General features: G+C 44.8%; 1 protein-coding gene and 1 long non-coding RNA gene across 6 annotated transcripts in view; one reads left to right on the forward strand and one right to left on the reverse strand.

Moving 5' to 3' along the window:
- Positions 1 to 904: 904 nt before the first annotated feature.
- On the reverse strand, positions 905 to 20,331 carry LOC142033111 (uncharacterized). 4 transcript variants are annotated; one of them, XR_012651084.1, is made up of 4 exons: positions 20,204 to 20,273; positions 19,300 to 19,391; positions 2,700 to 2,985; positions 905 to 1,426 (listed from the first exon to the last, which is right to left on the reverse strand). It is a non-coding gene; the product is annotated as an uncharacterized LOC142033111 (long non-coding RNA). The 4 variants fall into 4 exon arrangements; XR_012651082.1 differs by lacking the exon at positions 20,204 to 20,273 and adding an exon at positions 19,534 to 19,868; XR_012651081.1 differs by lacking the exon at positions 20,204 to 20,273 and adding an exon at positions 19,518 to 19,868.
- Positions 20,332 to 20,424: 93 nt separating this feature from the next.
- TAOK1 (TAO kinase 1) overlaps positions 20,425 to 22,739 on the forward strand; it is a 69,231-nt gene continuing 66,916 nt past the window's right edge. For both annotated transcript variants that reach the window (XM_075032767.1, XM_075032762.1), the window contains exon 1: positions 20,425 to 20,939. The gene's annotated coding sequence lies outside the window, so the exon portion shown is untranslated. The remainder of the gene's footprint in view (positions 20,940 to 22,739) is intronic.

Consider the following 22,739-nt stretch of genomic DNA (forward strand, 5'->3'; position numbering starts at 1 on the left):
CGTCTGCAGTACCAGCTCTGGTGGGGGAAAAGTAGGTTCCGACCACTGCTCCCGCCCGCTTCCGAGAGAAGCGCTGGAGACCTTGACCGGTGCTCAACGAAAAAAATCACAGTCGGGTGGCTGGAATGCCTGAGAGTGGATGGGGGAGACGACCTGAAACTTGTCAAAATTCCTAACAGATTTCATACCATTTCAAACTTCCGATAATCCCCACTGCAGCATGTTCAGTGGGGTGTTTGGCAGCTAAATGAGCTGAACGCCTGCCTCTAGGCCTGAGCATGCTGCACCGCAGGAGGAAAAGGCCAGCAGGACTTTCCCCTCAGGTTCCCTCCTCAACACCGAGACAGAGCGCAAACAGACCCAAGGGTTCTCCACAAACAGCCAGGCAGCACGGAGACAAAGGGGTTTGGTTTGAATGCAGGGCAGTGAGGAGCCCAGGCAGGAGTTAATCAGGAGGGTAGGAAAAGGGCAGAGAGAGGGATGGGGAGACCCGAGATTGACACAGATAGGTTGGAGTCGGAGGCAGAGTCCTGCTCCAAGTTATTGACTGCTCCGGCGTGATTAATTGCCTCCAAATACTCACAGTATGGACCGCATCAAACAGGGAAGAAGAGTGACAGAAGAAAATGTGATCATGTAATTAAAGACTGTTATAATTAACATGCACAAAAAGAATAAATAGGCTGCATAGACTATCTTAAAAATAGTATTTCCTTGCTTCTCAGGGCATCCACTTGCAGCTTTAATGCCCTGCTATATATTTTTTTTAGCTTTTTAATAAAGTAAACAAAATTAATGAAGTCCAGAAAGCCCTATCAGCCTTTGGCTCCGTTCTGCTGGGCACTGTACAAAAGACAGAGCCCTTGCCCAGAGATTTTACAGTTCCCAAGTTTTATTTCAACAGAACATAGTTGAAAGTTTATGCCTCAAGCACAGCTTCCCACTCCACCCTCCTCTTTAATACATAGGAGGTAAAACTTTTCCTACCAGAAATACCAACTTCTACATTAATATAGAGGATTTTTTTCAAGATTTGACGTACCTGAAATATGAGTTCTGTGCCAAACTGGCCCCACAGTTTACACTTCTTTCAGTACAATGCAAAGCAATTTAAGATGCAGCAAAACCATTTAAGCAAGCAACTAATAACTTTGGGCTTTACCCATGCTCTCAGGAATAACGGTCCTTTCAAACGCTGACTCACAGAGTGACCTCACATTGCTTAGGAGACAAGTCTTAAAATGAGGAGTCAGGCTTTAATCACAGTTGACATTTTATTGGTGGCTTGGAAGAATTTAATATAAGGGACTGCCTTGAACACATAAACTTCAAAAGACTCTGAAGAAAGCAAACAATTATGGACAAATCAGCTCTGCACGCACATATACCAGAAATCTAAATACAGAGGACAGCGAGTTGTCTCTTCCTGAAAGACAAAGCAACAGTTTTGCTGCTTAGAAGTGTCATGTTGTCAGTATTATATGAAGCTTGCAAAAAAACGATTAAAAAAAAAATAATCTAAAACCCATACAGCCTGGGGCCCATCACCTTTAGTAACGCACCTAGTAAATGAAGCACAGGCATCACACTGTAGGCATCCCACATCATGAGGTGGCTAACTGCATATGCGTCTGCAAGGCGGGTCACCGCCCTGCTTAATGCAGAGATGCATTTTAAAGGTACTACAAGTTCCAGCATGCAGCACTGCACTGTGGCCTGGTTTCTCCTACCTGCCATGCTGGAACATGTAGTCTTCAAAAGCTATACTTTATGTTAATCCCATCATTAGCACAGTGTTGCACCAGTTACGCTGCGTATTAATATTCAACAGTTGTTTGGGATGTGTTCGCTGTGGAAAAGGGAAACCGGAGATTTCCGTGCCTCCTCATCTGCAGGAGTTTTCCTTCTTGCTGCTCTTTTGAGTTTGGCAAGCCAGCAGGGTCTCATGCAAGGAAAGAGGTAATTTTCCTTGGAATTCCACACCCAGTGCCAAGCATTCCCACATCCAGGCACAAAGTTGGGCACAGCCATCATAATTTCTAACTCGGTAATTTATTCAAAGCTTTATTTTATAAAGCTTTGAAGTAGATGGCTTTTCAGAGAACCTGCCATTTAAAGCTGCAAAATGAAGGCAGCAAGGAATGAATCAACTGCTACAGAAATCACGAGAAAGTTTTCCTGGAGAGTCCGACCCGAGATGAGTTTTGAATTCCTATGAAAACGCAGTTAAACTGAGAAGCTATTCTAGTGATTTTCTAAGAACAAATAATTTCCTTTCAAAGGCAATCCTCTTTGAGACACTACATTTAATTTCCATTCAGTGTTTTCAGGTAAGTTAAAACTGAGACTATAAAATTAATCCATGAAAAGAAAAATGCTGGCTTTGTAATATTTCTTGTGTCTGTCTCCTGTTTAAAACTCAAAATTGGGAAACATCAAAATCACCATATTTATAGATACTGGGAAGGGCTCTTATACAAAGTATGTGTGGCATTTATTTACATTTTTTTTCACCACTGTTTTCATTTATAGCAAGGGTTCAGACTTGCTAAATTCTCTATATTCTAACACATCCAACCTAACAAAGCACTCAAGCAGATGTTTAGTTCCAAGTATGTTTCTAACCATACTATTCAAAACCTTGCCACATTTAGCCTCTGAAATCTAATGTATTTCAGTACAATGCAGTCACGATTTACCGTTTGATGTTCAATGTTGGAGCAAGACTCAGATCCCAGAAGTAGTTTAGTCAAGATGGATGACAGGGGTGACAGTGCTTCTTGCAGCCTTCTGCTTCACCAGGGGTACAGCTATCCTCATGGAGCTCACAATACCGGCCTTCGCAATTACATTCAGGTAAGGTGGAGCCTCTCCTTGACTCCATTTTTGTACTCTGCTGTGTACATTATTTATAGGTACAAAGCTGGTCTCTTTAAAGACTTCTCTCTCTAGAGACAGCTTGATAGTAGACTTTGGGTTAGAGGTCTTAAAAAGCAGAAAAAAAAAAGAAAAGAAAAAAAAAAAAGAAAGGATTTAACCCCCGACTGAATTGTAGGAATGGATACCAAGGACACTTATCTTTCCCATCTCTAACAATTTAAGCATTTCCACCTAATAGCACATGCTGAATTAAGATTTTTTTCTTATAAAAACTTAACTTCCAGATGCCATAAGCACACAACGTTAATCCTTCATTCACTCTCCAGAAAATTAAGGCAGGCCAGCACCAAAAATAACCATAGGGCATAGTTTTGTGAGGCAGCAAAACTGACGTAACAGCTAGCTGCTCCCAAAAGGGAAAGTCGTCTCTCTCCCTATGCCTGCTTGCCTCTGCCCTGTTCTAGCAGCAGCACTGGTGCTTCTCTGAGCCTGTTTGCAAAATTAAACTAAAAGACAATTCTTCCGATGAAAAAGTGCACATTTTTGTGCTGGTTAAGCTTCCCGAACTGTTTCACAGAGGAGCCAGACAAGTATTAATACCCTTAAGAATGGGCTGTCACTACAGCAACTCAGGAGTTGCTTTCTACGGCCAACCCTGCTGCAGGGATGACCCCTTCTGGGAATTGGGCAGTGGGGACACAGCTGGGATTGCTGCCATTTAAACCATCTAATTTTATTTTGCTCATATTTGCGAGTCAATCCCCTGGAGTGCCCAAAGAGGGATGGTGTGACCACCCTTCAAAGTGTTTTGAGCAAGCTGTAACAGAATGGCTGTAACCAGTGGGACCTCCTTTTGGTGACTACATCCATTGTTTAATAGGACTAGATCTGAGGAACGTCCCCTGTTGTAAACACATTGAAGTGTTCACACAGGCATGAGTAACATCTGCTGCCCGTATCTGCATGAAAAATTGTTTACTGGAGTGCAATCATATAAACTGGAGGCAGCTTCTTGGACACATACAAGCAGCAGCACGGGAGGCAGGCTAGCAGGTTGGCCTGAGCCAATTCTCTCATCATTACTTGCCTAGGATTTCAAAGAATCCTGACTCTGGGCTTTCAGACAGTTCTGGATCTCCTCCTGGTTCCTAGGATCATCACATGGACCACAGAGAAATCTGCACAAACAGCTTGCAAGGTGCTCTTGCAAAAACTGCCTGCTATTAGGACCTGACACACAGGCAGTCTAGCCTGACTTATATGGGGGATTGTATCAGTCACAGTTTGCAGTAGACTTTGACCTCTGGAAGACAAATGAGAAAAAGCTCAATCCATAAATCCCAAGCACTTTTTATCTTGTTATACAACACAACAGTCACATGGTCGCTAGTCGCATTTCATTCTCATTCCTCTTGGATACCAAATATCTATTATTTTGAAACAGGGATTTTTTAATTATTATTTTTAAATTATGTATTGGGTACATCTGCATCTGGCACACAGGGGCTTCAATACTTGTGCTTGGACTCAGGGTCTCTAACCTAACGTGCTCAGCATTGGCAGAACATTGACCCTGTAAGGGTTATTATTTGAGTTATTACTACGATGGCTGTTTCATTATGTGACACAGGACAATGATGGTTGACTACAAGATTAGGGATTGAGAAGAGCCCTTGTCTGAAGGAAAATTAAAAAGACTGGGACCATTCTCCTCTGAGGGAGTGAATAACAAAAGTCCACAGTGAAGGTATTACAGAATGCATGGCCTAGAGATAGCAGTTTGAGAACTTTTGTTCACCTTACCTCAAAACATAGGAACACAAGAACATGAAGGGGAAAAAAAAAGTAAATTAAAAGATAAGCAACCACATGTTAATGCTTTGCATAAAATATATATGAATTCACTGACATGCAACATTGTGAAGAGCAAGGTAGTATTAGTATTCTCAAAGGAGAGGCATAATTCAGCTAAAAGTAAATATTTAACATCTAAAATAAAGGTTTTAGAAGGATTATTATCTATAATTCTTCAGGGCACAAGTGAGCTTCTACCTCTTAGGATTTAAGAGGAGATTTCTGCTAGGTAGCCAGCACCTGGAGAGCTCAAAATGAAGCACAGAATTTACTCATAAATACCCATCTCCTCCAAAGAACTCAAGAACTGCATATAAACAAGACAGCTGATGGCTCTAGCTAGACAGGGAGGAAAACGCAAGGCACCAGAGACCAGTAATGACTGGCAAGGCAAGCAATGGTCACTGTGCAGCAGATACCTGTTAATATCCAGACTACATAGAGGGGTTCCTGAATCCTCAACTTAATGGATCTATGCTCCAATTTATAAAATTCAGGTATTTTAGTTACTAAGTGACAACACTGCAGAAGACAGTCAAAGGCTAACTCTTGCGTCATCTTTAGCCCCACTTCCTTATCTTGGAATCTGGTCCACAATACCACTCTTGTTCTCCCACACAGTTTCTTTACTTCACTGCTTACCTACTGATGAGGAGTGAATTACAGGACAAAGGCTATTGTTCGCAGCAAAGGGTTTGTTGAACAGCTATTTTGGCACAGCTCCCCAGGTGGAGATACAGTTCATATAGGCAAAAGAACTCACTAAACCATCTCCTTAAAAGGCAAACTACACCATCAGAATAAATCATCTCTTCATCTTTGCTTTTTGCATGCATCATTGCTGCAGGGTTAAATCTGGGATTTTTACATTCCAACCTGCATAACCATTCTGGCAAGACCAGTAGTTCCTTGACCAGGAAGACAAGATGCACGAGGAAACAAAACAAAACAAACAAACAAAAAAAAAACAAAAAAAAAAAAAGGAAAAGAAAAAAAAGAAGAGCTTGCTGTGTTTTCTTAACTGCTTCTTTTTTGTACATATTGAAAGAGAAGAATAAATGAAGTGCTGGCTCTGTTAACAATGGGAAGGGGAACTGTGTCTAGAAGTCACCTCTGGGGTGGAAAACAGCAGCTGAATATCAGTACACAGCAACCCTTACAAAAGAATTTATTTACTATACATATGGAATGAGAATATTATGTCCTAATGAAGCTATAGTGAAACACAAGTAAAATCTAAAGACATAACATAAACAACTCAACTAGAATGGAACCAGAATTCTAGATATAAGACCCCCACTCTACTGGAAAGTAGCCTAGGAATTCATACACCAAGTCCAATTAATAATATTCATTCTTCGTTATCATCTTTACACTGCAATAGACCTCATGTCGGCCCCAGGAAAGGATATGAGTCAATCCTTGACTAACTGGCTCTGATTCACTAAGGAATCAACATATATAAAATCACTCAAGATAAAAAAAATGCTAAGGTTTGCCTCACTGATAATTTATCTAATGGCTGCTAAGATTGGAGTAATAGGAGAGAGATGAGAAAGAATAGCACTACATTGCTATGGAAACTAGAATTTTCAAAATAAATACCTTTGCAGAACTGAGGTTGCAGATCTAAAATAACCCATACTGTTTTTGATGTTGCGTCCCTTTGCCACGAGATCCTTCCAGGCTGCCCAGCCAGATGTAGGCAAAAAGCGTGCATGCGGTGATACAAGATATCCCATGGCTCATGTTCCTTATTCCAATGCAGGTATGGGCTCTGAATAGAAACCTCAGTGGTTGGTCTGTTACCTGTACAGTTTGGGGAGCCTTCCTGCCACACAGCCAGTCTGACCAGGCCAATGCAAAATGAATTCACAACCACTCGAGGCAGGAAGTATTACCTTTATCCCACTGTACTGATAATCTCAAATATTTGCACAGTCCTTTTTTTTAATTTTTTTTTTTATTTTAAGTGCACTAAGACAGCACAATATATACAGCTTTGTGAAGTTCTGATGCCCTTACTCACACTAGGAAACTCTTTACCCTACAAATGGCTCCACTGCAGTTACCGTTGAGGGTATCCAGTCCTTTGCTCCCTATTAGTCCCATTTCAGAAAGACAGTTGGTAACTTCCCCACTTGCACCCAGGCAAAGGGTTCTCATTTTAGACACACACGTACCTCCACACCCCACCTACCTAGTACCATCTCACTGACTGCTGCTGTAAACAAGTCTGGGCTCTAGAAGTGCTGACTCACAGTGCTAGGACTATGGAAAATATTTAGAGTCACTAAAGAAGTGAAGCCTGGCAGGTTTCCTGCCCTTCCTCCTTATCCGTGAGCCCCTTGCCTTGATGTAATAAAGGACCTTGCTTCCTGAGAGGAGGCACAGAGTAGGTACTTGCTTCCTAAAGATAGCCTAGATTCCTTTGGATTCCCAGTTGCTATCTAGTAATTGCAGGCAGGGGAAGAAAACCCCCAGTGCTTACAACCACAGGGCTACAGATGTTGAGATTAATGGCTCCTTGCCTAATGCAGCATTGCTCACTTCAGTGCACTGCCTGGGACATAGTCAAGTTCCTTTAAAATGCCTCATACATTTGCTATGGAAGGCTATTCTTTACCTATAGACTTTACTGAACCAGATTTAGCTCCGATTCCTGCCTTCAGCATAGCTGAGTCAGTGCAGACAGGCAAATCATTATTTGCTGTGTGAGGGTTTGCCACCAATCGAGACACAGGCAAGCAGCACTGGGTGCAAATTATGGTTTACTGTGGGCATGCCAGCACAGGCAAGGAGAGGGACCTGTGCTCAGGCTGAACTGCAGGGACAGCAGGGAGCAGCGTGGGGAGATCTGCGCTATCTAGATGGGAGCCAGTCTGGGTGCATTCTGCCTGTGTTAGCACACTGCTGCGCCCAAATTAATCGGCTCTGGATCTTATCCAAACGACAAGCTGACTGCCTACCACATCAACAGCCTGTTTTCCCCACTGGGAAATGACCTCCTGTTGCAAAAGGCAGAGCATTTAGGGAAACAGCAAAGTTTTATACCCACACGATTCACGTGGCAAATAACTCCAGGAAGCCTAAGAAGCACGGAGCCTTTACGACTGGCTGGGATAGGCAGGTTGCTGAGCTCCCTCCTCCTCCTCCTCCTTCCATTACCTACGCAGCTCATTTGCAAAGGAGCAGAGGCTGATGAGCTACATTTGCAAGCTGGGCAGGGCAGACCAGGGACCAACTCTCACTGAAGGGAAGGAGCAGGCTGTAGTGAGAGCTGTATTGCAGTGCTCAGAAGTGACTGTGCTAAATGGTAATGGGAGTGGTACTGAGTTGATTTTACTTATAACCTGTTCTAACTACAATCTGCAACCATCATGGCCTGTAGCTTCAAAATGCACTAGAACACACAGCTAGGGATGCAGGGCTTCGTTTTTTATTGGCAGCTGACTTTCAGCTCAGCTTAGCTGTGCATCAAATGAAATCCTTAGCGAGCTGATCTTGCGCATAATTCTCTCTATACTTGTCAATTTGGAGATGTACTGGGCTGAAGTCTCCCTCCTTCAAGGCAACAGGAGCCATTTTGCATAGATGGAGACTGGGGCTGGTCCTACAAGGCTCTCACACTAGTTTAAGAGAACAGTAACTATAGTGCTTTTGCCCTTTTTACAGTGCGTACTCAAAGCAAACCTAAGGTGCTGTCAGTCCTTCACCTCAGATAACTGCTGTTACAATGAAGATGGCTCAGTGTGAAGATGGCCCTATACAAAGAATAGATCGGATCATAAATGCAGAACAGCTGCTTAAGCAGAATGCAAGGAAAAGAAGCAACGATGTTGCTGGGCAGAGAAAAGCATTGCAAGAGCTTACAGATAGCCTCCTTTCTCCAAAGGCACATGCGCACTGCTATGATTCAGTCACATTTCTCTCAAGCTTCCTGGTAGCAGCATCAGCAAGTGTGTTCTGTCACATCTGACTGGCTACAGGACTCTGTCCTCATCTGACAGTAATGACCTGGCCTCAATTTTTTACAATTTTGTCACCTCCTTCCTCTCTTTCAGCACCATAAAAATCACTAGGCATGAAACCTGCAGCACACAGAAAATTCTCGCTAGCACAGCCTGCTGCAGTACACTTCCCTCAGCAACACAGGCGACTGCAGGCATGACAAACCTCTCATAACCTACATTAGATTCCCATAACATTTCAAATCAGGCACGTAACTTCCAAACTTGGCTGAGACTTACCTCCATGGCCAGACTTAGTATACACACCAGAACTAAAACTCTGAGGATCATGGTGAGCAGCTTTGCTCCTTTGGTAAAATGTAATGCTTTACAACAACAGACAGTTCAACCCCATAAAAACAGCCTTTTTTTTGGCCCAGGAACAAATATTGAAATCCCCCTAGAACTAAGGGCCATCCAGACTTCTCCACATCTGCACTGTAAAAGATCAACTCTCTGGTTGAATGGCTACTGCAAAACACACCTGACATTGCCACAGCCATAGTCTCTGATCTGCCACTGGCCGGAGTTGATATCATGGGTTGTGTTCACTGTCTGGAAATGAGGAACAAGAAACACACTGCTGTTGGCTGGACGGCCAGTCCAGTGACACATTTTGACATGGGCCACAAAGAGACGGAAATGGGCAGACTGATGCCTCTTAAACATCATAGAAATAAAATCCAAGGGACAAGTTGTCTGTGCAAAGTGCCTTGGTCAGTGGCAGAGGGTCTGCCCAGGCCTTTGATGTTTTTGTCCATCTCTCTTGCTGCACCTCCTTTAGTCATTTCCCACCCCTTATCACCTCTTTACTCAAGGCTGCTTAGCTAATTAAACTGCTGCTGTTTTTGTTTACCCTGTTCTACCTGCACTGAACAGCAGCAAGAGTGCTCTCCCACTGATGTCACCACTACCTTTAAGAAAAAAGCTGACCTGCAAGCTATTTTTAGCCACATTGTAAAGTCGTGGAGCTATTTTGGTCCCATCTCTGTACTGTAAGCTGCAGGACACTGACAGGCTCTGTGTTTGCTTAGGGCAACAGGGGCTTTAACTGTGAATGAGAATGGCTTGTGACTTTGCACTAAGGCTTCTCTGCCCTTCCTATGCCATAGGGCTCTTTACACCAAGATTTGATTTCTCATCATTTTAGAAAAGAGCAACACACCTTCCTGAATTCTGCTAGATACCAGAGGCTCTGTAGGGCCTTTGCATTGTTGTCCTCTAGCTTGCACTGTTTCTACGGCTGCAGGAGGTGCTATTTATTCTGTGGGCTCCCTCACTCCCATTTGCCTCACTCACTAGGAGGAGGCAGGTGCAATTATGAGTCCACAAAGACACTGGACAAGATTTTATCAATCTTCCTTTGCATCAGACCTTCACAAAAGACCAATAAACATTAGTCTAGTGCCTGCTGAGAAGTTGGGTGCACATAACTCTGTGAAGGTAGAAGGAAGAGCAGAAAGGAACCATTTGCAGAGCAACATGTTGTTCTGAATACAGACTAATGCCTGGGAGCTCTGGGGTACATCCAGGGCATCGGGCAGAAGGTGCCTGGTCTAGACAGTTGTTTTCTCTAGAGTGCCCAAGGGTTGGTTGCCAAATTTGCTGGGGCTGTGTAGCAGGTGCAAAGCACAGGCAGAATAGAAGCCAAAGCTGGATTTAACAGAATTAAGCCCATAGATACAAAAGGAAGCTTGAAGGATAGGAAATAGGAGGTAAATGAGAGGAGAGAAAAGAAAATACCGAAACTGGTATGTTTAGGACAGGGACAGATGAGGCAGATCTATAAAGGAGGAACAAGGGAGTAACTGTACATGCAAGTTCTTGAACAGCTGTCAGCCCTCCCTCCCCAGAAAACTCCTCTTGGAACTACTGCCATCTTCAGCTATAGTGCATGTTTTCCCAAGACACTTCAGATAGTGGTATTAACAGTTGTGCACCTATCTCATTTGGGACAAGCCCCTCATGCAGCAAGAGAACCATAATTTCATTGAGTGTCAGACTTCCAAGTCTCTCTCACATATTTTTCCCCCAACTTTCTTCTAAAGGTTCTTCTTTAAAAGTTCTCACACTAAAACCTAAATCCTGCTCCTAAGGTGAGCCACTCCTTACTCTAGTGACGCAACTTGCACCTGTTTTCATGAGTCACCACAACCCACATATCTCCTCCATAGCAGTGCCTGCTAACAGGATGGACTATCGCAGGCAAACACCAGCAACCTGTTGCAAACAAAGATTTGATTTAGAGAGCATCACTGTGCTTCACTGGGCATTTCAGTGGAAGGAGCTGCTTTAACTCATTTGGTCCCAGGCAACTGTTAACCTGTCCATGTTATATACACGTTACAATCTTCACAACAGTGAAATCAGCTGACCATTAACTAATATTTTATGACATGTAAATTAAAACTAGCTTAGTAAGAATTTAACTTTTTAGTCAATAGGTGGAAACGCTATGGACAGAATAATATTGTTTAATATGTTATTTTAGCAGGACAGAATGGAACTGCTGCAGTTCAGACACAGAGACGTGTCCAGCAGCAATATGTCAAGACCTGTTGGGTCAAAAAGCTCAATGAAGTGGTTTGTGTTTCAGCTTTCCCCAGAGCTCTGCACAAGACTAGCAATAAGCGTTACATAGTGAAAACATTTTGGTGAGATGAAATAACATAGCAACATGTTGCATTCTTTCCCTGCTGAGCTTTAGCTGCCTTGCTTTGGGACGCTGCATAAGCAGGGTAACAAACACAGCATGACGAGAGTGTCTCACAGAACGGACAGAACAGATAACCTGTCAGCTCCTGCATGGTGGACCCATGCTTCTGCTAGCAGAGCTTTGCCAATGTAGGGAGTTACTAGTTTACCTTTCATCACCTGTCTAGATCCTCATATTTCATCCATTTTCCACACAATTTATCTCACTGTGAGAGCATTACTGGAATCATCACTTGTCTCCACCAATTATTTAATGAAGACATCGTATCGCCATCTCCACAATGCAGATATTTTACTAGTAAATATAAAGAAAATGCATTTTTAAATATTCCTACACCTGTTCTATTTTCTGGTATGGAAACACCAGGCATACAGTAACAAATCACAGGCAGCTCACCCCATAGACGTAGTCAGAGGTCATCCACCAATTGTGTGGATCCAGACAAGTGCAAATAATACGCTTTAGCTGACAACTGCAATTGTTCCGAGTCTCCTCTAGGGAGTGCAGTCGTAAAGGAAGAAATGAAAACTGCAGCACACAAGCCAGCTGGTAATCGGTGACTCAGGATATTCAGGCAGTCACAAATGGTGTCTGTCCATTTCCAGCTGAACACAGGGTTCAGCAATGAGGTTTGAGCTTGATGTAAGAGCAGGATTCTACTAGAACCCAAGGTATGCTTTAGTATGTGAAAGAAAAGTCTGTCAAGATACTAAAATTCAAGATCTAAAACAAGCAACAGGACTTCAAATACTGGATCAATCATTTAACCCAACACACCCACAGCTGAACACAGTGTGGACAGCACCACTATGGGGCTTCCATCTCTTGCCCACTAGTATATCATGCTGCATATCCATCAGATCATCCAGGGAAAGCATGCTCAGTCTCAAAACATCGTTTAGGCCTTGGCCTCTGTGCAAAGAACAGCAGAGAGATGTTGATTTCTAGAACTGGCTGTATTTTGTGTGTACGTCCACATCTCTGTACTAGAAACTGGGCAGAGCCATCAACTTATTTCACCCTGGATTCACAAAACAGCTAAGCAAATAGTATCTGGCTGATCTTCATGGTAAGGAATCATGGACGAAAAGGCATAAGGTTGCCTATTTCCTTCTTACAAATCACATCCATGCCTCAACTCTACAACCTTCTATGCCTTCATGAAAGAAGGACCAGAACGTAAAATGAATCTGCTCAGAACAGGACCTTTGCCCGCCCATCCCCCCCTGCTCCAATCCATGTTTCCAGTCTCAAAAAAAAAAAAAAATTAAGGAATGCAGAAATCATACTATCATCCACCTAAGGCAAAGGATAAGAAAACAAACTTGCCAGGTAAGAGTCTGGATAGGAAGAGCAGGTCTGCAGCAGGGACATAACTACATTCAGACAAGTGCCAGGGTCCATCCCACAGCACAGCAGAGGATGCAGTGACTTCTGCAGTTAACTGCTTTGTGACAAAGCAGCTCTATTGGATTTCCTAAGGATGGATGATCCCTTAGTGTCGCCAGGACAGCACACCTTTAGAGGCAGGGTGTCTTTCTGTCCTGCCATACCAGACACTCTTCACTTTTCTAAGTGCTACGTAAGAAGCTGCCATCACAATAATTAGGGGATTGCATAGTGATCCACTGAAGCAGAGAACTTTTGCAAGATCCTTGCTCTCTCACAGGGTGCCAGGCTCTGGGTTCCTCATCAGAGCCAGTGAGCAGCAGCAGCTTTGAGGACAGTGGGTTTGGGAAGCCAAGAGGCAGCAACTGTTGCTGCTTATGGATAAAGCTGCCGGGCTGGCACTGACAACTCTGCCACATACAGAAGTCATCCATAGCAAAATAGGAACAGACATTCGCATATCCTAAGGACAGCAACTAGACCAGGGATTTCACTTTCAGCCAGGCATTCAAGTGGCAGCAGATACCTGTGGGACAATGCCAGTCTTGTGCTTTTAGAGACTCTAAGTTCCCTCTGTAGCACATGAGTGGACGATAGCTGTGTCTGTTACTAGATGTGGATTCTGCAACTAAAATGCCAGCAGCTGGCTCAGTTCAGACTGAGGAGCATTGCTAGTATCTGCTAGTGTGTAACAGGCCATGGAAAGGAGGAAGAGGCACTCAGCACAAGCTTCACGTTTACTCAGCGAACACCAGAAGCGAACCATCTCATTTCTAAACTCCTGTTGCCTCCCACTTTTTGTCTCATCATCACACATCTAAGCTATACATGTAAGGTACCATGAGCTAATTCACTCATCCACTCCCTTTATTATAGCCCCTCTTGCTGTCTTCTCACCTGTCTCCCTCAACCAGCATACCAGAAGCCCCATGTACTGACAAAAAAAAAAAAAAAAAGTCAGTCTCTGGAAGGTGTGATAAATAAAAAGGAACCATTAGCTCTTTCTTGCCCATGCAAATAACAGAACTTCTCCTCCCTGACCTGTCCCATCCACTCTTAAGTCTTCCAACAAGCACTGATTTCTACTGCTGTTGTGAATAGCTGCAGGTGCTTTTTAATAGAACCATGGGAAAGGCAGACTTAGCATTAAGAGATCCTCAGAAATCTGTAATATTTCTGGTGATGGCACATTTGATTTCTAGGGGGATGTTTATGATGTATGCATCATCGCAGTCTCAGAACTTCATTCTCCACCTATTTAGGATTCCCACACTGGATTACAACCTGCCTTCATACATGAGATGTTGAAGCTTTCAATGAGGTCACACCAGACACTGACAAGCGCTGATGGGTGAGTCATGCTGCAGTAGCCAGAGATACTAGCAACAGATTTGTTAATCTGTATGCAGTCTAACTCTCTTTCTGGTCTAGAATCTTATTCAAGAGTGGAACACAATGTCTCAGAGATAGGTGACTGCAGAACTGCTGAAGAGCAAGGCCGTATTTTCACAACCATTTTCCAGATTATAACAAGAATCAGTTCCTGGGAGTATGTTTACAACAATGCAAAATGTGATGGTTTACCTATTAAATGGAAGATCAAGATCCAGATGGGGTCAAGAGCAGAGCTGTCCATTGCAGATCACTGGAAAAGCTGCCATGCTAATAAGGAATCTAAGGGTTCTCAGAAGAGTTCCACCAACTCTTGCTCCAGCAGTTTAAATCATCATCTCCAGCAAGTTGCTCCTCTAGAGGCCACATCACTGTACCAGAGTCAGCAGGTGTAAATACAGGTCCATACACCAGCCAATCTAGCACAAAGGCCACTGTAGTAACAGGATTGTGAGGCTCGGGTTTGAGCTAAGACATCTAACTGTAACTAAGCAGGGTCAGGCACAGAACAAACTCTCTTCTGCTGGCTCTGCTATGGGAGGGAAACCTGTGGCGAAGGTCCAGACCAGACAACAGCAACATCCTGAACCACCACACCAAAATTCAGTGGAGCTTGCCCATGAAACTTTGGAATTGTGGCAAGAGGGACACAGAAAACCATGCAACAAGTGAGATATGGGGGCTGAGTACATGACAGCAGAAAAAGTTTCTTCATTTTGGCTAAACTACTGGACAACCAGAAAAAGAATCAATAAGAAAGGGAAGGGGCAAACTAAATCTAGAAGAAATTCTGCAGAGGGAGAACAAAGAAATGAGGTGCTGTTGTATTTTCATTGCTACGAAGCTAAATTAAGCTTCCTAAGTCAAGCAGAAAAATAATTGTTTAAGACTTCTATTCAGAAGACAGTGTGAGCAGCAAATGCCAGTGGGACAACTAACAAAGGGTGTCTTCTCACAGAGAAAGCCACCTGGAGATTGCATAACTATAATGAGTTTCCTCCCAGTTTCACATTATTAGTCACCTTTCACCCTTCTCTGCCAAAGGCTTCTTCTTATCCATCCATCCAAGGACCAGAGCCAAGACACAAGCCTTTCCTGTGCTGCTTCTTTCCATCAGTCACTCTTCAAGGTCAAGGCCTCCACAATACTGATCCTTGCTGCCCATTTCAGCCATTTTGAATGAACTCCAGAGTAAAACCCTCTTCAACCCTGCTGTTGGGAAAAGATCTGAGATAACTGAACAGACCCTCCTATACTCAGTTGTTATGGCCTGGAAAAACAGTTAGCTTTTGGAGCAACACATTTTGATTTTGCTGTTAAGAGGGAGTCAAGAACATTGTTGTCTATAACCGTGTTCAGGAGACACCCCAAAACACGACTTACCTTTAAGCATCCAGTCTATCAAAGTGCAATGCATCTTCATGTGCTGTATTGGTGACAATACATTGTACTGATATTCTGGAAGTACTTCCTAGCATCAGTTCATTTGGCATGTATGTTATAAGCTATGTATAAAAAAAGCACCTGAAAAATGACAGCTTAATCAGCTTATTGTTATTCTCTTGCAGAGAAGGGTAAAAAGAATTCCTGGGTGTCCCTGGGCAACATATATTACAAAAGACCCTGAAAGTAATCAGAGGAAACGTATATCTGGCAAAAAGAGAATTTTTTTCAAGTTCTGAAAATATTTCAAAGCAAAACCATTGCAGAGATCCATCGAGGAGGCCTCATCAGCAGAAGCCATGCCTACCTAGAGTCCCTTGGAAACCTGTTTGACTCAGGTGGAAATGACCTACTGGCATTTATTTGTAATTGCCCAGCATGGCAGTTGCTGAGGAAGGAAAAGCTGTTGAGTCATACGGCAAGCCGCTTTTCCACTTTTGTCTAGTTGCCCAGAGGGTAGAATGGGACAGTCAGAAGGCTGAGATTCTGTTTATGCCTCTGACACTGATTTCCCATACGACCTTGGCAAGTACTACTTCTTGTGCCACTATTTCCCCATTTCTTAATAGATAAAACCACTCCCTTGACTCATGGGACAATCATAAGTGCACAGCAAGGAACATGTTTGTTTAACTAATGAAAGGTAAGAGAGAAGAGTGAAGAGTTATTACTGTTGTCATATAATACAAAAGCAGTTATGTAACAACATCAGTATTGCTTCATTTTAGCCATTATGACATAACAAACTGTCAGAGGCATACTGTCTGACATAGTATCTTCATCCCAGTGGATGTACTGAAGCATTTACCTCATTGATACAAAACCAGATTACAACACTCTGGAAGACTCTACCTCGTTTATTTTGACCAGCCTTTCTCTAGAACATGTTTTTCCTGTATAACCTTGTAACCCATAATAATGGCCCAAACTACACTATAGGAATGACACCAGGTTTCATGAGCTAGTAAAAGCAAAACAGTTCCTCACTTGTGCATTTCACAACTAGTCACACACTAAAACACACAAGTGCTTATCATCTTTGCGAACAGTGAACAAGCTTAAGTTAGTTTCTGAACTGGTACATAATACAAAGAACACATTCAAAAAATCTCAATGCCATGAAAGAATTAAAAAAATTCCCTAATTTGGCTAAATTACATTCTGCTTGTATGACGACAAATTTCCTAAAACAAAAGCATTGACAAGTGCAGTTCATAACTGCTATTGGAATTAATAAACAAACCTCATTGGTTCACGTCCTACGATTTATTCTAAAATATACAGTTGTTCATTTAAAAACGGTCAGAATAAAGCAGCATGTGGACTGAAGGCTAAGGAAGGTATGACTGTGATTACAGTAGCTGAAACTCTGCCCTAATCACACTCTTATCTACTGAAAGTGTTTATAAAGCAATGATTACTGTACTAGGCCCCATCACTCCACTGAGTTAGTTCTGAAGCAGCACCTTCGTGTTGCTGTAAGAAGTTTATACTGCTAGAGGTGTTGTCATTCTGCTGAGACAGAAAGCCAAGCTTCTCATCACTTAAAGTCATTAAAAAAAAAAAACTATGACACTTCTAAAGAAGTAGGGGTGTTAACCCCAATGTCCTGGCCAAATTCCCAGCTCGAGTAATTACAAAGTGCCTTGAATAAATTCTTGCCACAGTTTCCGTTGGACATAGTATTGTTCTCTACTTCCTTTCCTACAATATTATGGAGTGCTGATGCACGCTCTTACAAAGGTCCTGTCTACACTGGAATGTCGTACGGGTCTACCCCAGGACCCAGCTCTGTGGCAGCACATTGGGAACAATGTGTTGAAACCAGTTCTGCCTGTCAGCAGAACCGCTAGGCAATTTGTAATTTTTATTTATTGATGTTCTGGCACCTCCTTCAGATGGAATTAACTTTGGGTATAGCTATCTGATAGACAGACTGGTGCAAATCCCAGATGCAGACATACACAAGCCTGTTTAGTTTTTCTTTAAATGAACTAAATTTGCATCAGGAAATTAGCAAACTAAGCTAAACTAACTTTCTAGATGCCTACTATGATCACCTGAGAAGGCAGCAAGAGCATGCCTAATATCACAGGGCTAGAAAAGCATGTTAAATGTGCCTGTTTAGTTTAGCTGGCAACAATAAACATCATCATTTTCATACTGTCTGTTCCTTCAGAATTTCAGCAGACTTTTTCTAAACTGACGGTCCACAGATGATAGTGGTTATTTTTTAAGCAGTCACTGAATACGTATCAAATGCAGATCTAGTATTTTAAGTAAAATACTTGACAGTTAATGGTAAAGCATTATTCACATTTTTCTGCAGCCACCGTTAGAGACTCTAAGGATTTTTACCTAGAGCTATCATTATCTTTTTATGTGTGTAACACAAAGAGCTGAGGCCCAGACTCTCTGCTGGTGTTTGCCGGGTTAGCTCCATGGACCTCACTAACCGAAGCTCTTGCTCTCATAATTCACGAACTTTAAAGGCAATTTGTCTGCAGGAGGAAGTACAAGATCAAGATTCAGAAGAACCCGATTCTCAATTCTACCTTATGACCCCATGGGCACTCCCCCATACTGCTCCATTTTAGTTTTCCAATCTGCAAAAGCAAATGATACCCACTAATTTGACAAAATACGTACAAGAACAAATTTATACTGGTAGGCCATGCTGAGCAGATTTGTGTTAGACACCATTGTTCTAACGTTTGAAAATACAAATATTTACCTTTCAAGTATGTCCTTAATTTCCCCAGAAGCATGCCTCCAAACCCATATTATTTTAGAAGACAGAAACTGTACTTTCAGAAAGTGGATGGTTTTATTTTTGTGCCATTACAAAAATGCTTTTTAACTTGTCAAACGATACGCTACAAATATCTTTGGCAGATGAATGAAACCAAGTTTCCTGTCATAGCTGCCAACTTCAAGGTTGAGATAATCAGATAAACCTTTAGTTTGCCTCTCCCAATACTTACAACAACATATGTTTGAAGTGATCCACATTTGTCTTACTTTTCCTCTTGGGATTTGAGAAGGCAAAGTACCAGACCACTATGTGACAAGTTCGTGAAACTCTAGATGCGGTCCACAACTATTACAGCCAACCTCTGTTCTCAACTTTCCTCAGGTTTCCCCCATCCCAGGTTAAATAGCCCCCAATAGCTCTGCTTGTCTAAAGGTAAATGCAAAGCTCACATAAATAGTATCCAGTATCATCCTCAACGCTTGCTGGATACAAAGCCTTCTTATGGTACGAAATACCTGTCAGTTTATGGGAAAATAGGAAGGAAGTTTGTTTTGGTTGTTTTATTTCAGTGGTATCAGTAATACTGGATTTACAGAATTGTACTATTTCATACTGGGGACACCTCAAAACTGTGAATGTTTGCAGGGTACTTCATAACTGAGAACACTGTCCCTTCAGACACAATCCCGACTTTAAAAGTGGAAGCAATCCCTGCAGACACACCTTTTACAAACTTTGTGTCTTATGTAACTGTTTCTATTAATTTATTATCAGGATGTCAGTACAAATTGTTATTTTGATTATTCCTTGCCCCCATACTTCTGAAAGGGAAAGCAACTATAAACACAAGGGAGACTGACCTCAGTGATTTCCTCTGTTCAGACAGGAGCACAATACACTTAAACACCATGACAAGGAGAGGTGGACTGTTTAGAATTCCTCCAGCTGTAATCTATAGTAAAAACAAATAAACAAATACATGACTACAAGACACAATAATTAATCCCTGCATGAAGCCAACTGTTATCTCTAGCTCATAGATGGGGATATCAAAGCACACAAAGGCTCAACAACCTACCAACTTCAAAACCCACCACTGAAAGCCAAGACTACAGCTCGGGAGGCCATGTGCTTGGTCCATAAGATTTTTTTTTTTTCCCCTCCTCTTCTGGCCATAAACCGGATACAGTTCGGCCAAGGGCAGACAGTCTGAAACGCACCCATTTGGTCAGGCCAGTTGCACAAGAGTTAGCTCAAGCAGACACCTACCACCTCCTGGGATTATCGCCTGTAGCTAGGCTGCTCCCTACCAGGGAGGCAGCTCCACTCAGCCGGGTACCCTCACCCCCAGCTGGCCTGTCCCAAACCCACCCTCCTTGCCCCACCTGCCCCCAAACAAGCTCCCACCTGCCCCCAGGCCTCTCCCCTGCCCTCCTCCTTCATCTCCCCACCCGTGCCCAGGCCCCACCTGGGCCGCGTCCCCAAACCCTCCTTCTCACCGCTCCTCCCCACAGCCCCCAGCTAAGCTTCTCCACACCTTTCCTCAGTTTCCCCATTCCCCTTCAAGCCTTCCCCCCCAGCAGCCCCCGCTGAGCTCTTACAGCCTCAGTACCCCCCCATTTTCTCCCTCAGGCCCCTCTCACCCCTCAGGCTCCCCCACAACCCCTCTCCCCCACACCCCTCAGTCCTTCCAGCCTCCCCCCCAAGGTTCCCTCCTCTCCCTCAGCGCCCCCTCAACCCTAACCGCCCCCCCCCCCGCATTACCCTGAGCTCTCCCCCGAAAACTGCCCCTCACTCAACCCAGCCGCCCCCTCACCCCGCCGCGCCACAACTGCCCCTCCGCCGCCCCCGGCCCCGCCTTCTTCTCCTCCTCCTCCTCCTCCTCCTCCCCCCAACCGCCGCCCCCCGCCCCTCCCGCCGGCCGCGGTGGTTGAGGCGGAGGGGGGGGGAGAGAGAGAGAGAGAGAGGGCGGCGAAGTCTCGCGAGAGGGGCGGGCGGGGGCCGCTGGCTGCGGGCAGCGCGGAGCGGCGGCGACGGAGCAGCCGGAGCCCGGGCGGCGCTGAGGGGAAGGCGGCAGGCAGGCAGGCAGGCAGCTATCCCGGCGCGGCGCGGCCCGGCCGAGGGGGATCCGCTCCGGCGCGGACAGGGCACGGCCGGCGCCGCCCGTCATCCCGTACGCCGTGCCCCCGCGGCGCGGCCTGGCCGCGGCTCGGCGAACGGGGCCCAGGCGGCGGCGGCGGCCGTGGTGGTGGTGGTGGCGGCGGCGGCGGCTGGGAGCTCCGCCGCGCCTGCCCTGCCATCTTAGGTGCCGTGCCCCGCCGCCTTTGTGCCCGCCGCGCCCGGGCACCCGCGGGGGCCGGGCCCGACGCCCCTCCGGGGGCGCCTCCCCCCGCGGGGCCGCCGCCCCTTGCCCCGCTCCTCCTCCTCCTCCTCCTTCTCCTCCTCCTCCTCCTCCTCCGCGGGGGGCCGACCGGCGCTCCCAGCCCGGCTGCGGCGGAGGGTAAGGCGGGCATCGCGGCGGGGGGCTCGGCCGGGGCGGGTCGGTGGCGGGGGCGCCCCCGGGAGGGGTGAGGGAGGAGGAGGAAGAAGAGGAGGAAGAAGGGGGGTAGTGGTGGTGGTGATGGGGGGGGGGGGCGGCCCAGTGGGGCCGGCGCCTCCCCCGCCGCGCTCTGCGGCAGTGCCGCAGGACTCGGGGCTGCTGCTTCGTCCCCGGCGGCGGGAGCCGAGCACCGGTGGGGGGAACGGGCGGCGAAATGGCGTTTTTTCCCTCAGAGGGGCGGCCGCCGCCGGCGGGGTGTTCCCCGCGGCCGCCGCTGTCAGGGGCCGCCCGGGGCCTAGGGCTGGGGCAGGGCTGCCCGTTCCCACCGGCCAGGCGTGCCCAGCGCTTCGGCCCTTTTTGTCTGCCTGGCTCCGGTGGGCTTCGTCGGCCGAGCCCGGAGCCCCCGGGGGACTGGGGGGTCCCTCGGAGACCGGCGCGGATTCCTGCCCCCCCCCCTTTTTTTTTTTTTTTTTCTTCCCCCGAGCTCTCTTCCCTACCCCTCGCTCCTCCCCAAGTGGTGAGTTTTCAGTGTAAATACCATTTTGTTCGGTGCTGGTATGGGATTTGGATGAAAGTGACCTATTTTAAAGACCTTTTATTGCTTCCCCTCAGCAATGCATGTGGCGGCCGATTCCGTTAGCCAAATAGCGTTTCCCAACCATTTTAATTTGTCAGATTAAAACATCTCATGGAGGCTAGATTTCTGTAACCCGCGTGTGGGTATGTCTTTAGAAATATCGTTCAGCCTGCTTTGCTGCAAGCATCTTTGGAGCATTAGAGTTCACCTTTGTCACTGTGAAAGCAGAAATAAATATAAACGCGATACCTGGGCACCCGTAACATGCAGTTGTACCATTGTGTTGGGCGCGGTACAAGAAATGGGGGGGAGAACCAGGGCTTAAAAATGGTTGTTGTCAAATGTAGATCTTTACATGTCTTAGGGAGAATGACAGAATGGTATTAGCCTTGAGGACTTTCATTTATTTTCTTAGAAAAGCGTTTCGTGTTTATCGTGCTTGTCTCTGCTGCTTATCATGGTATGGAGTATTTCATTAGGTGGCATTTTAGTGGCTGAGTTGGTTAAATAGCAGTTGCATTAACTAGTTGAACCAATTGTGTCCTTCACCTTTGACTGTTGCATTTTGAGAGCCCTTACAGCAGTGTGCCCATGCATGCCAAGGGCAGATTAATAAGATGTTACCTAAAGGTTTGGATGTTATTGATTCCTTACTATTAATGCTATTTATAGTGCATTTGACATGGCTCTTGTTTTATGTATTTGGATAAAGGTTATCAGCTTGGAACGCTTCAAATGAAATGTTCCCAAAATACCACCCCTAACATTATATATATACACACACACACATATATATATATTGTTGAACAGTATAGTTCAGATCTTCAGTATCTGAAAAATAGCTTTAATAGGTAGCACATCATAATAGTGAAAACATGGTAGAAAACTGTGATGTGTTTTGACACTAGTGAAGGTTTGTTTTCACATTTCAGGATTACAGAATAACAACTGCTGGTGCACTAAATATGGTTTTAGATACATTCTTCTTGAAAGTACTTTGAGTCTACGTTTTCCTTGCCTTTGTGCCTGTTCATAGTGAGCGTGTCATAGTTTTTGCTACTTATGTCCAAGGGCAAACCTAATCAACGATTGGTTTGAGCCTTCATATTAGATTCTCCACAACATTGGCCTAGTTCTGACTGGTATGTTTGCCATTTTTAGGACTCCTCTTTCTTTTATCTGTA

This window comes from Buteo buteo, chromosome 7, assembly GCF_964188355.1.
Source record: "Buteo buteo chromosome 7, bButBut1.hap1.1, whole genome shotgun sequence".
NCBI lineage: Eukaryota > Metazoa > Chordata > Aves > Accipitriformes > Accipitridae > Buteo > Buteo buteo.